The sequence below is a fragment of the Acomys russatus genome, chromosome 16 (assembly GCF_903995435.1).
Source record: "Acomys russatus chromosome 16, mAcoRus1.1, whole genome shotgun sequence".
Classification (NCBI taxonomy): domain Eukaryota; kingdom Metazoa; phylum Chordata; class Mammalia; order Rodentia; family Muridae; genus Acomys; species Acomys russatus.
The window spans coordinates 11,010,795-11,023,477 of record NC_067152.1 but is presented as its reverse complement, the minus strand read 5'-3'; the positions used below and the strand labels follow the sequence as shown (position 1 = coordinate 11,023,477).

Here is a 12,683-nt window from a genome sequence, read left to right as displayed (position 1 = left end):
CATCTCAGCACATGGAAATTACTACTACATTGTAAACATAAAAGAGTATTATTTGAAACTGACCTCTTACAATTCTTAGTGTCTCAGCAGATATCCGCCGCCAAAAAGAACTAAACAAAGAGAAAAACGGAGATTTGAAGGTTGCTTTTTCTGTTTCTTTGGCTTTTTAATCCCAATATTTTTTTTCTCAATTCTATTTATTTCTCAATTCTATTTTCATTCAGTGTACTACAAAAATAGTAAAATTCAAAGTATCAAGTTTTCTGGTAAATATCACTTAACTAGAAGCATAAATAAAGTTCAGTAGTTTAATCACTTAACTATATAAAACATATTAAATAACTTTATTTCTAAACATACCAAATAACTCAAGCTTATCATTTTGTAAAATAGCTTTTCTGAAAAATAAATGCATCATGACACTGACTACTTCTAACATTTCATTAAAAATAAGGCAATAGAGAGAAAATAACTCAATTCTCTACAACTCAGGCTGAGTATGTTTCTGAATGGTTCTAAGTATCCACAAAGACTAGCACCCAGGGAGAAGGGGCAACACTCCCATTATATTAAGTCCTTGGCCTCTAAGGTCTGCCTCCCAAATCCTAGGTTTGCTTCTAAGCTAACAACTTAAAAGTACCCAGGGAAGAAATTCTCCATTTTGATTATGTATAAGAAACATCTGAAAACTTTGCAAAACTACTGGGACCTCTGGCCTATGATGCAGTTTTAGTGTTTGTGAGGTAGTGGAAGAAGATCAGGAGTTTCAGGAGTTCAAAGTTACCCTTGGCAGCTAGAAAGATCTAGGCCCAGTCAGGGCTATATGAAACCCTGTCTCAAACAAACAAACAAAACAAAACCAATCTGGGAGGTGGTGGCACACACAATTAATCCTAGCAGCAGAGGGAGGCAGCCTGGTCAACAAAGAAAGTTTAAGGGCAGCCAGAAAAACCCTGGCTTAAAAAACAAAACTGCCACAGTGCACGGTGGTGCACGCCTGTAATCCCAGCACTCAGCAGGCAGAGGCAGGTGGATCAGTGTGAGTTCGAGCCCAGCCTGATCTACAAAGCAAGCCTAGGACAGCCAAGGCTAGAGAGAAACCCTGTCTCAAAACACAGACACACAGACACACACACACAAAGCAAGTCCAGGACAGCCAAGGCTATACAGAGAAACTCTGTCTCGAAAAAACAAAAACAAAACAAAACTGAATTAAAAAAAGAAATAACAACAACAACAACCAAAATAAACTTCTAAAATACTTATGTGTAAATTCCACTCCAAATCTACTAAATCAGATCTGCAGTTAGAGGGGACATAGGTAGCTGAATTACCCTCACTTTTATTTTATGTGTATGGGTGTTTGCCTGCATGTACGTCTGTGCACCCCTTGCGTGCCTGATACCCATGGAGGCCAGAAGAGGGCATTTCCTGGAATTGGAGTTCCGGAGGTTTGTGCTAGAAATAAAACCAGGACCTCTGGAAGAGCCAGTGCTCTTAACTGCTGAGCCATCTCTTCAGCTCCAGATTTTTTTTTAAGTTACTTTTTTAAAAAATTTACTCATTATTATGTATACAGTGCTCTACACGCATATACACCCGCAGGCCAGAAGAGGGCATCAGATCACATTATAGACGGTTGTGAGCCACCATGTGGTTGCTGGGAATTGAACTCAGGACCTCTGGAGGAGCAGACAGTGCTCTTAACCACTGAGCCATCTCTCCAGCCTATCTATCTATCTATCTATCTATCTATCTATCTATCTATCTATCTATTTATTATTTGAGACAGGGTTTCTCTGTGTAATAGCCTTGGTTGTCCTGGACTTTGTAGACCAGGCTGGCCTCAAACTCACAGAGATCCACCACCTCTGCCTCCCAAGGGCTGGGATTAAAGGCGTGTGCTACCATGCCCAGCCAGGTTTTTTTTTTAAAGTTGGTTCTTTTGAGAGTTTCATACAACATGCTTTGATAAGATTGACCTTACCCTAGATATCTTAATTTTAATATCAGTTCACAACACTAGTGTCTGGAAGGCTGAGGTAGAAGGATGGTCAATTGCAGAGCATCCTGGGCCACATGAGACCTTTTCTTAAACATAAAAGGGATGGCCTGGCAAGTAAAAGCACTTGTACCAAGTCTGGCAACCTGAGTTCAATCCCAGAATCCATAGAGTAAGTTGTCCTCTAACCTCCATGGGCATGCTATGGCACAGACACACACACATAGGCACAGACACACACGCATAGGCACAGACACACACGCATAGGCACAGACACACACGCATAGGCACAGACACACACACACACACCAATAAATCAATTAATGCTTTAAAAAGAAAGGAAAAAATTTAAGAGTTGGTTTTTGGTAGGAAGCTAGTTAGATAGCTTAGTAAGATAATACTTGCCTCCAAGCCTGAAGACCTGAATTTGATTCCTGGGAACCACATGGTAAAAGGAATCCTCAAAGTTGACCTCTACGCATGTACACATGTACACATGCACACATCCACTCTCTTTCTCCCTCCCTCTCTCTTTGTCTGCCTGCCTGTCTCTCTCTCTCTCTCTCTCTCTGTGTCTCTCTCCCTGTCCCTGTGTCTCTCTCTCTCTCTCTCTCTCTCTCTCTCTCTCTCTCTCTCTCTCTCTCTCACACACACACACACACACACACACACACACACACACGCATTTTGGGTTAAACAGTGACAGACACCCAGATATTTTCTTGGAAAGCAGGAAAAGTAAGAAGTATTAAGTAGCTAGATAAACCCACAAAGCCGAAATCAGAACAGAATGCCCAAATCATTTCACCTGTGCTCGTGAAAAGAACTAAGTGAAGAATGGGCTGGCAGAGGATCTGCTCCAGAAGCTTCAGCTCCTTCCCTGGCCCTGAGGCAGTGAAGCAGTTAGGGCCATGCAAGGCTAGAGTCTAATTCTTCAGAAAGGGTCAGCTTCTAGACTGGGGGATAAGCCACATGGTAAGGTGGGATACATTAGGTAAACATTAAGACCTCACAAGATGTTCTGCAGAAACTTAACAGCAGAAGCATAGGGGTGGGGTAGAGTGGGGGTGCTAGACAATGCAGGGACCTTATGCTGGTGACACTGAGGAACCTAAGTCTCCCACCCATCATCCTGCCATGCAGCTAGCAGTCAGCAAGGCCCATTCACACTGTCACAATCTCTCATTACCTCTTCCATCCACCTTCTTAAATATAAGTGGGCAATTAAGTATTACCAAGTGTGCAAATGAAAGAATCAAGAACAAATAACTACTTGTAAAAACAAAAACAAAAACAAAAACAAAAAACAAGTGAAACCCATAACCACCAAGTGCAACGCAGTATCATGATTTAGCTACCTGACAGGAAAACAGTATGGGGGTAGGAAGGGTAAATTCTGGAAAGTGTCTGCAGCAAACAATACTCTATGAATGATAATCTCTTCAGTTTCTTCGTGTGTGTGTGTGTGTGTGTGTGTGTGTTGGGACTGAACAAGCCAGGGTCTACAGATGCCGGGCAAATGTCCTGTCAGTGCATACACCCCATGTCCAGTGTTAACTCCTTAGGTTCGATGAAGGTACTGTGGCCATATGACCATGTGAGCTCTTCATGCTTAGTGAAGCTTAGCCAAAGGTGTGCACAAGTTCTCTGTAGAGTATGTCCACACAGTTTTCGTTAACTCTAAAATTACTACCTAAAAAGGTCTGAAATCTACAGAACTTATTGTTATCCTAAAAGATCTAAGAGAGAATATTACATATACAAAACACAAAGGGTATATTTTTTAAGGAAATATTTTTAAACAAGGAATATGCAAGGCATGGTGGCACAAGCCTGTGATCCCAGGAGGATCACCTCAAGTTCCAGGCCGGACTTGTCTATACATTAAGACTGTCTCAGAAAAACAAATAAAAGAAAAACAAAACAAAACCTAGAAAGAACCCATTTTTGTGTTTTTCTTTTATCTTTTAAATACAGTATCTCAACTGTTACCCAAGCTTATCTCAACTTTGTGGGATTAAGTAAGTGATCTCATACTTAAGTCCATATTAAAAAAATAAATATGATTTGTTATAATTTGTTCATTTATTTTGTGTGCACCCAAGCATGAGTGTGTGTGATAGTTAAAAGACAGCCTAGAGGAGTCAGTTTCTCTTAGCACTTGGGTCCTGGGGTTGAAACTCAGGCCCTCAGGCTTGGCCAGCAGGTGCCCTTACCCACTGAGCCATCTCACTGCCCCAAAAATAATTCTTAAAACCTAAAACCAGAAAAAATAATTTATTAATTAAAAATAAACCCTAAAAACAGGTCTGTGGATCACACCCCTACCCGTATAGATTTTTTTTAATTTAAAGTTAAAAACATAATCATAGCAATAAATAAAGAGCTCACTATAAAACGATACAATGAAGGAAATGTATTTATAAATCAGAAAAAGTTAAAAAGATAAATAATAGCCAGCCGGTGGTGCGCACGCCTTTAATCCCAGCACTCAGGAGGCAGAGGCAGCAGGATCTCTGTGAGTTCGAGCCCAGCCTGGTCTACAGAATGAGTACAGGACAGCCAAGGCTACACAGAGAGACCTTGTCTCAAAAAACAAAACAAAACAAAAAGATGAATAATAAGAAACAAAAGAAAGTTAAAAGCCTACTAAAATGGCCCAATTGTGAAAAGCAGCTCTCAAAAGAACCAATTCAAGCACACAAAAATTATAATTACCGTAACAATTCAATAAAAACTTCTGAAAAAAAAAAAACTTCTGAATATGACAGTGCAAGCATGACTGTCCGATTAAGAAGCTCCACCAACGAGCTCTATGTGTAGTTCCATGATGGAACTCTTGCCTAGTATCCATGAAGCCCTGGGTTCAATCCCCAGATTGGAGGGGGGAAAAAAAAGTAGTGCACAAGGAAACTATCATAAAAAAAAAAAAAGAAAGAAAGAAAGAAAGATAGATCCCAAAGAAAATGAACACAAGAGAAGATTCCATAAGCTTCCAGAAAGGAGAAAAGGTTATCTGTCCTCATACAAATAATCAAGAATGAGAATGCAGCTGGGCCAGCTGTGGCAGCCCTCAAATGTCAGCTACTCAGGAAGCTGAGGCAAGACACGAATTTCTGTGAGTTCAAGGCCAGCCTGGTCTACATACCAAGTTTCAAGACAGCCAGGCGGCATAGTGAGACCCTGTCTCAAAAAAATAAAGCTATTAATATGAGTAAGAAATCTTAAATGGGATTATAAATAACATATTTTTACATTCATGTTAAATTGGGGAGGGAGAAGAGTAAGTAATTAAACCAGAAAACATCCAAATTATTAGAAGAAACAAGCAGATGTATTTTGGGGTTTTTCAGCTTAGTTTGAAATGACTCATTTAAGAAACATACACACACACACACACAACAGAGAGAAGTAAAGCAAACGTGGAAATGTTAAAAACTGATGAATCAAGGTCAAGGGAACACTGGTTTTTATTGCACTATTCATTGAAAGCTGAAAATGTTTAGATTAAAAAGTTAAAAAAAATATTTTCCTCCCACATATTCTTTCTCAGGAGATCACTAAAAGGATATTTCCACCCAAATGAGGGATTGAGGGAATAAAGCAAGAATGTGGAAGATGTGGGACATGAATTCTCCAGCAGCGGGGAAGATGGTAAAGAGACTCCCCAGGGTGATGGGGAAGAGGGAGCCCAGGATGGCCATTAAGTGCCAGATGCAAGAGGCAAGCAATTTAGGCCGGAGCCAGCCAGGAGTCTGAGAAAGATTTTATAGATGAAAATTAATGGACTATCTGGCTCATATCAGTGTCCTGAGAGATTTAGAAAATGTATGAAGAGTTAATACATGGAAGCTAACAACAGAACTAAACCATTATTGCCTCCGAAGAAAGAGTTGTGCTGGAAAGAAATCCCAGGATGCGACTAGGCCCCATACAGCATTTATACATCGCAATATAAAACTAAGGCTACAATCTACTCTAAGACATTAATAGACAATGCTTAATATTTGTGAAAAATCAAGTTGCAATAAGTATGTTATTCACACACAAAAAGATATATCACAAATATATCTGCCAAGAAAAACCAAAGTAGAAATCAGCAGGATTGGGCTGGAGAGATGGCTCAGTGGTTAAGAGCACTGCCTGCTCTTCGAAAGGACCAGGGTTCAATTCCCCAGCACCCACATGGCAGCTCACAACTGTCTGTAACGCCAATATCTGACACCCTCATGCCAATGCACATAAATTAAAACTAAATAAAATATTTAAAAAGAAAAAAAGAAATCAGCAGGATTTTAATCAACTTTGTGGACCTGCCAAGTAAAGAGTGGCCCCTACCTATAATTCCATGACTTGGCAAGCCCAGACTCCAAGTATAATACATACAATCTCTGTAAATTAAGAAACTTAGCTGGGCTTGGTGGTGCACACCTTTAATCCCAGCACTTGAGAGGCAGAGGCAGGTGGATCACTGTGAGTTCGAGGCCAGCCTCGTCTACAAAATGAGTCCAGGGAAGCCAAGGCTACACAGAGAGACCCTGTCTCGAAAAATCAAATAATAAAAATAAATAAATAAATTTTAAAACATCACACCCTTAATCCCATGAACTTGGAAGCCAGAGGTAGGTGGAACTCTGAGCTCCAGACCAGCCTAGACTACATGAAGAGACTTAATCTCTAGCAAGTAAAAAAAATTATAATTTTAAAATGTAAATTATCTAACCAGTCATGGCAGTACAAACCTCAGTACTTGAAAGAAAGAGGCAGAAGGAGCAGACTTCACAGTCAGCCTTGGCTACAATGGCAACAGTGTGAGTTGGAGGCCATCAGTAAACTGGAAAAAACCACGTCTGAAAACAAGCAACCAAACTAGGTGACGGACCTGGAGCCCCTAATACCAACACAGAAGACCTGGAGATGGACGGTTGAAGTCAGGGTCAGCCTGGCCTACACAGTGGGTACTAAGCAGCTTGTATGAACATGTCTCAAAGGACAAATACTAAAACATCTCATAACTATTAGGCACACACCTTTAGTCCCAGCGCTCAGGAGGCGGAGGCAGGAGGATCACTGTGAGTTCAAGGCCAGCCTGGGCTACATAAGACCCCCATCTCAAACAACAATAACAACAAATAAACAAAGATAGACAGACAGACAGCTAGCTGGAGAAGGAGAAACAGATCAGTGGTTAAGAGGGCTTGTTCCACAATCACAGGGACCAGAGTTCAGATCCCAGCACCCATGAAACAAGCTAAGAGTCTAGGAAAACATCTGTACCCACAGCTCAAAGGACCATGGACAATGATGACTTCTTGCCTAGATAAACCCAGGATTGCTTCCAGACTAGTTCACCTGAGCCTCAGGTTCAGGGATAGATCCTCTCTCAAAAGAATGAGCAAAGAATGATAGCAAACACCAGACACCCTCTGCAGGCCTCCACATGTGCATAAATAAATAAATACTTTTAAAATAAATTGATTTTTGTCACTGTTCCCAAGTCTTCTACAATATTAGCATTGGAGATCTAAAGAAAAATATTTACAGGTTAAGGCAACATCCCTAACACTACACAGAAAGTTAAAGTGAAAATAAGAGCTCCCTGCTGAGATTGAAACTCAGTGGTACAGTGAATGCTCAGTATACATGAGGCCCTAAATTCAACCCTAGCACCAAAAGCCAAAAATAAAGAAGGAATCTGACCTATGACTTAGCTCACCTATGAAGCACTAGATTAGGTCAGATGACGAAATGCGCATAAACTGCTAGTTTGAAACAGGAAGAGCCAATAAAAAATATTTTTGCCAGGTTGTGGAGGCACACACCTTTAATCCCAGTGCTTGGGAGGCAGAAGCAGGTGGATCTCTATGAGTTCAAGGACAGCCTTGTCCACAGAGTTTGAGGACAGCCAGGGCTACACAGGAAAAAAAGACGAAAAGAAAAAAAAAAAAAAAAAAAAAAAAGACAAAAAACAAAACAAACAAAATCTTAAAAATAGAAAATTGAACTACAATCTCCTTTAGGTACTTTTTTTTTAGAGGGAGGGGATTTCACCAGAAACAGTGTTCCTCTGTGTAGCCTTTGCTATCCTGGACTCAGGAGACCAAACTGACCTTGAACTCACAGAGATCCACCTGCCTCTGCCTCTGCCTCCCAAGTACTGGGATTACAAGCGTGCGATAAATATTGGCTTATGTGAAATGGAATCAGAGAAATTAAACAGCTTGTCTGCCAAAGCCAGGAATATCAATAAATGCTAATAAAATACAAACAACCCACATCCATCATCATGTCCTAATCTGATACTACCCCTAATAAAACTAAGAACTAATTAATCAAGCTTCCATCAGCCTATTACCACCAGACATTACATGTGTGTAAACATGCACACATACATGTAGGCACTGACTAACTTTGAATAACTGAAGACATATTGAAAAGCTTTACTTGTGAGTAGGGGATTGGCCGCAACTCATAAATGAGATCTTAAAAAAAAAACTAGGTCTGTTTTCCTCAAATCTCAGGTCTATTTTTCAAACTTTACAAGTTCATTCAAAAACTTCAAACTTTGTGTTATCATGTCAAAAAAAATTATTTATACAGGTTGATTCTAAGATGGCCTCTTCATAACTTGTATATGTGGTCATGTGATTTCAGGCCCCAGTGTTATAAAATAGCAACTGTTTTACAATTCCTCCTGTAAGGAGGGGTCAGAACAGAATGTTGAAAGAAAGGATGGAATGAACAAGTCTCGAATAACAAGACTGGAAAGTGTCACCAATTCCTCACCTTGGGTAGAGTGAGAAACATCCCTTTTTGGTTTCATTTCCTACTTTTTTTTTTTTTTTTTTTTCTGAGATAGGGTTCGTCTTATGCAGCCCCTGGCTCACCTGGAACCTGCTATGTAGACCACATTGGCCTCAAACTCATGCAACTGCTCCTGTTTCTGCCTCCTGGGTTCTGAGATTAATGAAGGGCTACCACACCCAACAAACTCCCTTATTGTGAAACTTTTCACTGATCTCCTTAAACATCCTCAAACCAGATGGTGTAATGGCAACATATAGGAATAAGTAGCAAATTGGTAAGAGAGCTCAATCCCTGGGATACACTTAAGGAAGACTAACTGGCTAGACTAGTAAAAGCTTAGGCCAGATCAGATGCACTCATCCATGGAAGTGCAGCATCCTTGCTACACTACTCTCAAGTTTTCTATCGATATCGGGTCAAATGAACCATTACATTCAATAAAGAATGAGAATTCTCACTGATGTTTCATGAATTAAAAGCCAAATAAACAGGCATAAAACTAGTAAAATAGGAATCTGTTAAAGTGGACGGATCAATGAGGACTACCCTCGAACGGCAGTTCCCTCAACAGTGATGAAGATTTTCTTTTCAGTCAATGAGACTTCAGTGTTTATTCACTGTCCTCATAAGCGTATTGACTTAAATTATGGAAATATGCTTGATGCATGGCTTCTATAGTTATCAGTCTTTAAGAACATGCTAAGGGTGGTGAGATGGCTCATCTAGTAAGCAGGCCTCAAGCACAAGCCTAGTTACTTGAGTTCGATTTCTGGAGACAGGGGAATTGTCTTCTGACCTGAGCTTGCTCCCTCCTGTACCACAGACATATAGTTTTTTTAAAGGTAAATAAATAACCTTTTTCTGAATCGCTTTAAAGAGTAGTTTTTCTCTCCCAAGTAGAAACATTAAATGTAAGTGCATTATTAGAAAATTTTTATTTTTGTTTTCTCATCTAATAATTAAGGTATTGGTCACTCTAAAAATGGGGGGGGGGGGAAAGGCAAGAATATCTGGGGTTTGGGGTTTTTTGGTTTGTTTTTTGTTGTTTGTTTGTTTGTTTTGGACATTCCAAAATGACATCACGTACACATATCTTGAGTCCTATTCACAGATACCCTGGGGCTCATGTGGACTGAGGGCTGCAGGTTGGACATGCCTATTTTAAAGAAAGGTACAGTGGGGCTGAATGTTGAGTTGATGAAGTACCTGCTTAGCAACCATAAGCCTGGGTTCAGTACCTAGCACTACATAAAAAAGATGCAAAGGCCAAGGAGACAGCTCAGCACATAAAGGCACTTGCCAGGAACCCACATGGTAGAAGGAGAGAATTAACTCTCATAATCGGTCTTCTGGCCTCATGTAAGCTTGCACTCAAACACACACACACACACACACACACACACACACACACACACACACACACACACAGGTAAAGAATACAATAAGTATGGTAGTGCATCCCAGGAGGTAACTCAGCTGGTAAAAGGAATTGTTGTTGAGTTGATGATCTGAGTTCAGCCCCCAAGGCTCACATGACATAGAAGGAGGAAGCCGATTTCAGACTGTCTTCTGACCTCCTCACAAAAAAATAAATCGATAACACTGTATAAACAGAGAACACAGAGCAAAACATGGTGGCACATGCCTATAATCCTAGTACTTCGGACACTGAGACAGGAGGATGCCAAGTTCAAGACTGAACACACGGAGACCTTCCAAATAAAAACAAAACATTGGCCTCAGACCAGTTAAACCAGTCTGTGTAACAGGGAAAATTTTCCTACTCATTAGTTGAAAAGTGTTCTACACCGGAACTCGTTCACAGCACTTTAGAGCTCTCCAACGCTAGCTTTCACAATGATAGCTCTTTGATATTACATAGTCATGGTCTCATGTACTAACTCATTAAGTGAAAGGTCCACTATTTCCCAACTTTCCTACTTATTAAAAAAAAAAAAAAAGTTTAATTTTTCCTTTGACATACTTCTGTTCTGCTCTGGTAAAACATAAAAACTCTACAACACTAAGAAACGCAGGCAGCTTCACAAATTAGTATTTTAGTGTTGACATCTTTCACAAACCCACAGGTTTTGCTCATTATTATTGGGGTTATATCAATACTCCTGTTAAGGCTTAGATAGTATTTAGAAATAAAGAAACAAGTCAAAGAAGTGGGAAGAAGCTTGCTACTTTGCAGAAAGCCAAGCACCTACTACCTACACTGCTAAAAGCGCTCCGATTCTGCTGGACAACAATGCTTTCCCAACAAGTGCCTGTTAAATGAACACAGAAATCCCCAAAGCAGACGTCAAGGGCATCACCCCTCAGGAAGCAACAGACAAACTAGGGTATTCCTATCCACTAAGAAAGAGGACACTATGTAACCAAGGAAAGCAAATTTCTCAACCTGAATTGTAGAATTAGAGGGGAAAAATGAAACAGAAAAGTCAAGAGAGATCTACTTCTGAGAGTGAAGGTCAGGTTATTAGACTTATTCTGCACGTTGGGGAGTTTCTGAAACACTGTTTATGTAGACAGGAAATTAGGAACTCCTAGAGTCTTTTGATTTGTCTTAAATCTCCTAATAAAACCATCTAAAATTATTTCCCCTGAGCAGCTATACTCCTGTATGCTTCTATTAAAAAAACAAGCAAAACCCACAAGGCCTAGATGAAGCCGCTGATTTTTAAAGCTGATTGGAAATGTCCACTTGCCGGATACCGAAAAGGAAAGAAAGAAAGAAAGAAAGAAAGAAAGAAAGAAAGAAAGAAAGAAAGAAAGAAAGAAAGAAAGAAAGAAAGAAAGAAAAGAAAGAAGAAAAAGAAAGAAAGAAAGAAAGAAAGAAAGAAAGAAAGAAAGAAATCGGCCCAGACGTGGACAGAATCTCCTCCACGCACATTTTCCTCTGAAATCTTCCTATCACCTTCTTTCGTCCTATCTCCAACAGCTGCCCTAAATCAGCAAGGCGAACGCCAAGGGGGAAGAGTTTAGAACTGGCGAGTAGGCTTTTACTACTTACGTCCCTCATAGAAACCCTCACATCCTGAGAGCAGGAACTGGCAGAGGGACAGCCCGCCTGGCCCGGGCTCTCCCCGCGATACAAAGGCACAGTGAGAGCTACAGCAGCCCGTGCCTCTGCGCCCCACACCTCTCCCCGCAAGAGAGGAACAAGACTTTCCGTGCAACCAGACCCAATCCTCAACACCCGCCTCCCACGTGGTCCTCCTCTCCCTCTCGGAGAACAGGGTCGGACGCAAAGAATCAGACCAGCAAGCACCGGGCAGACACACCGGTTCCTCCCTTAAGGGCCCTAGGCGGTACTCCTCCCAGGTTCCGGGGTCTCGGCCCGCAAGCCCCCCGGGACCCCAGAGCCCTCCCCGCCCGGAGCTCGGGCGAGGGGACTAAGAGGCCGCGGAGCTGAGGAGTGGACCGGGCTGTCCGGCCCGAGGTCTGCATGGGATGGAGCCCCACCGCGTGCCGGCGGTGGCTGGGAGGCCGCCCCCTGCCGGCTGCCCCTCCCCGGCCCGGGCCGCTCGGGATTGCGCTGCGGCCCTCGCCCTCACCTCAGGCTGGCGGCACGGAGGGACCCGGCGGTCGCGGAGCCCCTGCGCCGAGGCGTGCTGGGCTGGAGGCGACGCCGGCGGCTCCGCGATGGCTGACAGGCGCTCGGCAGGCCGGGCCGGCACCCCGGCCGGTGAGGGCGGGGCTTCGGCGGACTGCCCCGCCCCCCGGCCCGCCCCCGCCCGGCCGCCCACCTCAGCCGCCCAGCCCCATTAGGTACGCGCGCGTCCGGGGTTACTCTAGGCCGTTCACCTCCGACCCGGCTCCGGGCAAGCCGCGCGGTCCGGGCGCCAGGGGGAGGGGTCGAGGCGCG

At 42.3% G+C, this 12,683-nt stretch overlaps 1 protein-coding gene across 1 annotated transcript in view; it reads right to left on the bottom strand.

Moving 5' to 3' along the window:
- Acaca (acetyl-CoA carboxylase alpha) overlaps positions 1-12,482 on the bottom strand; it is a 216,077-nt gene extending 203,595 nt beyond the window's left edge. Inside the window, exons 1-2 of the mRNA XM_051158173.1 lie at positions 12,373-12,482; positions 64-110 (exon numbers count right to left, since the gene is read on the bottom strand). The gene's annotated coding sequence lies outside the window, so the exon portion shown is untranslated. The remainder of the gene's footprint in view (positions 1-63; positions 111-12,372) is intronic.
- Positions 12,483-12,683: the final 201 nt, after the last annotated feature.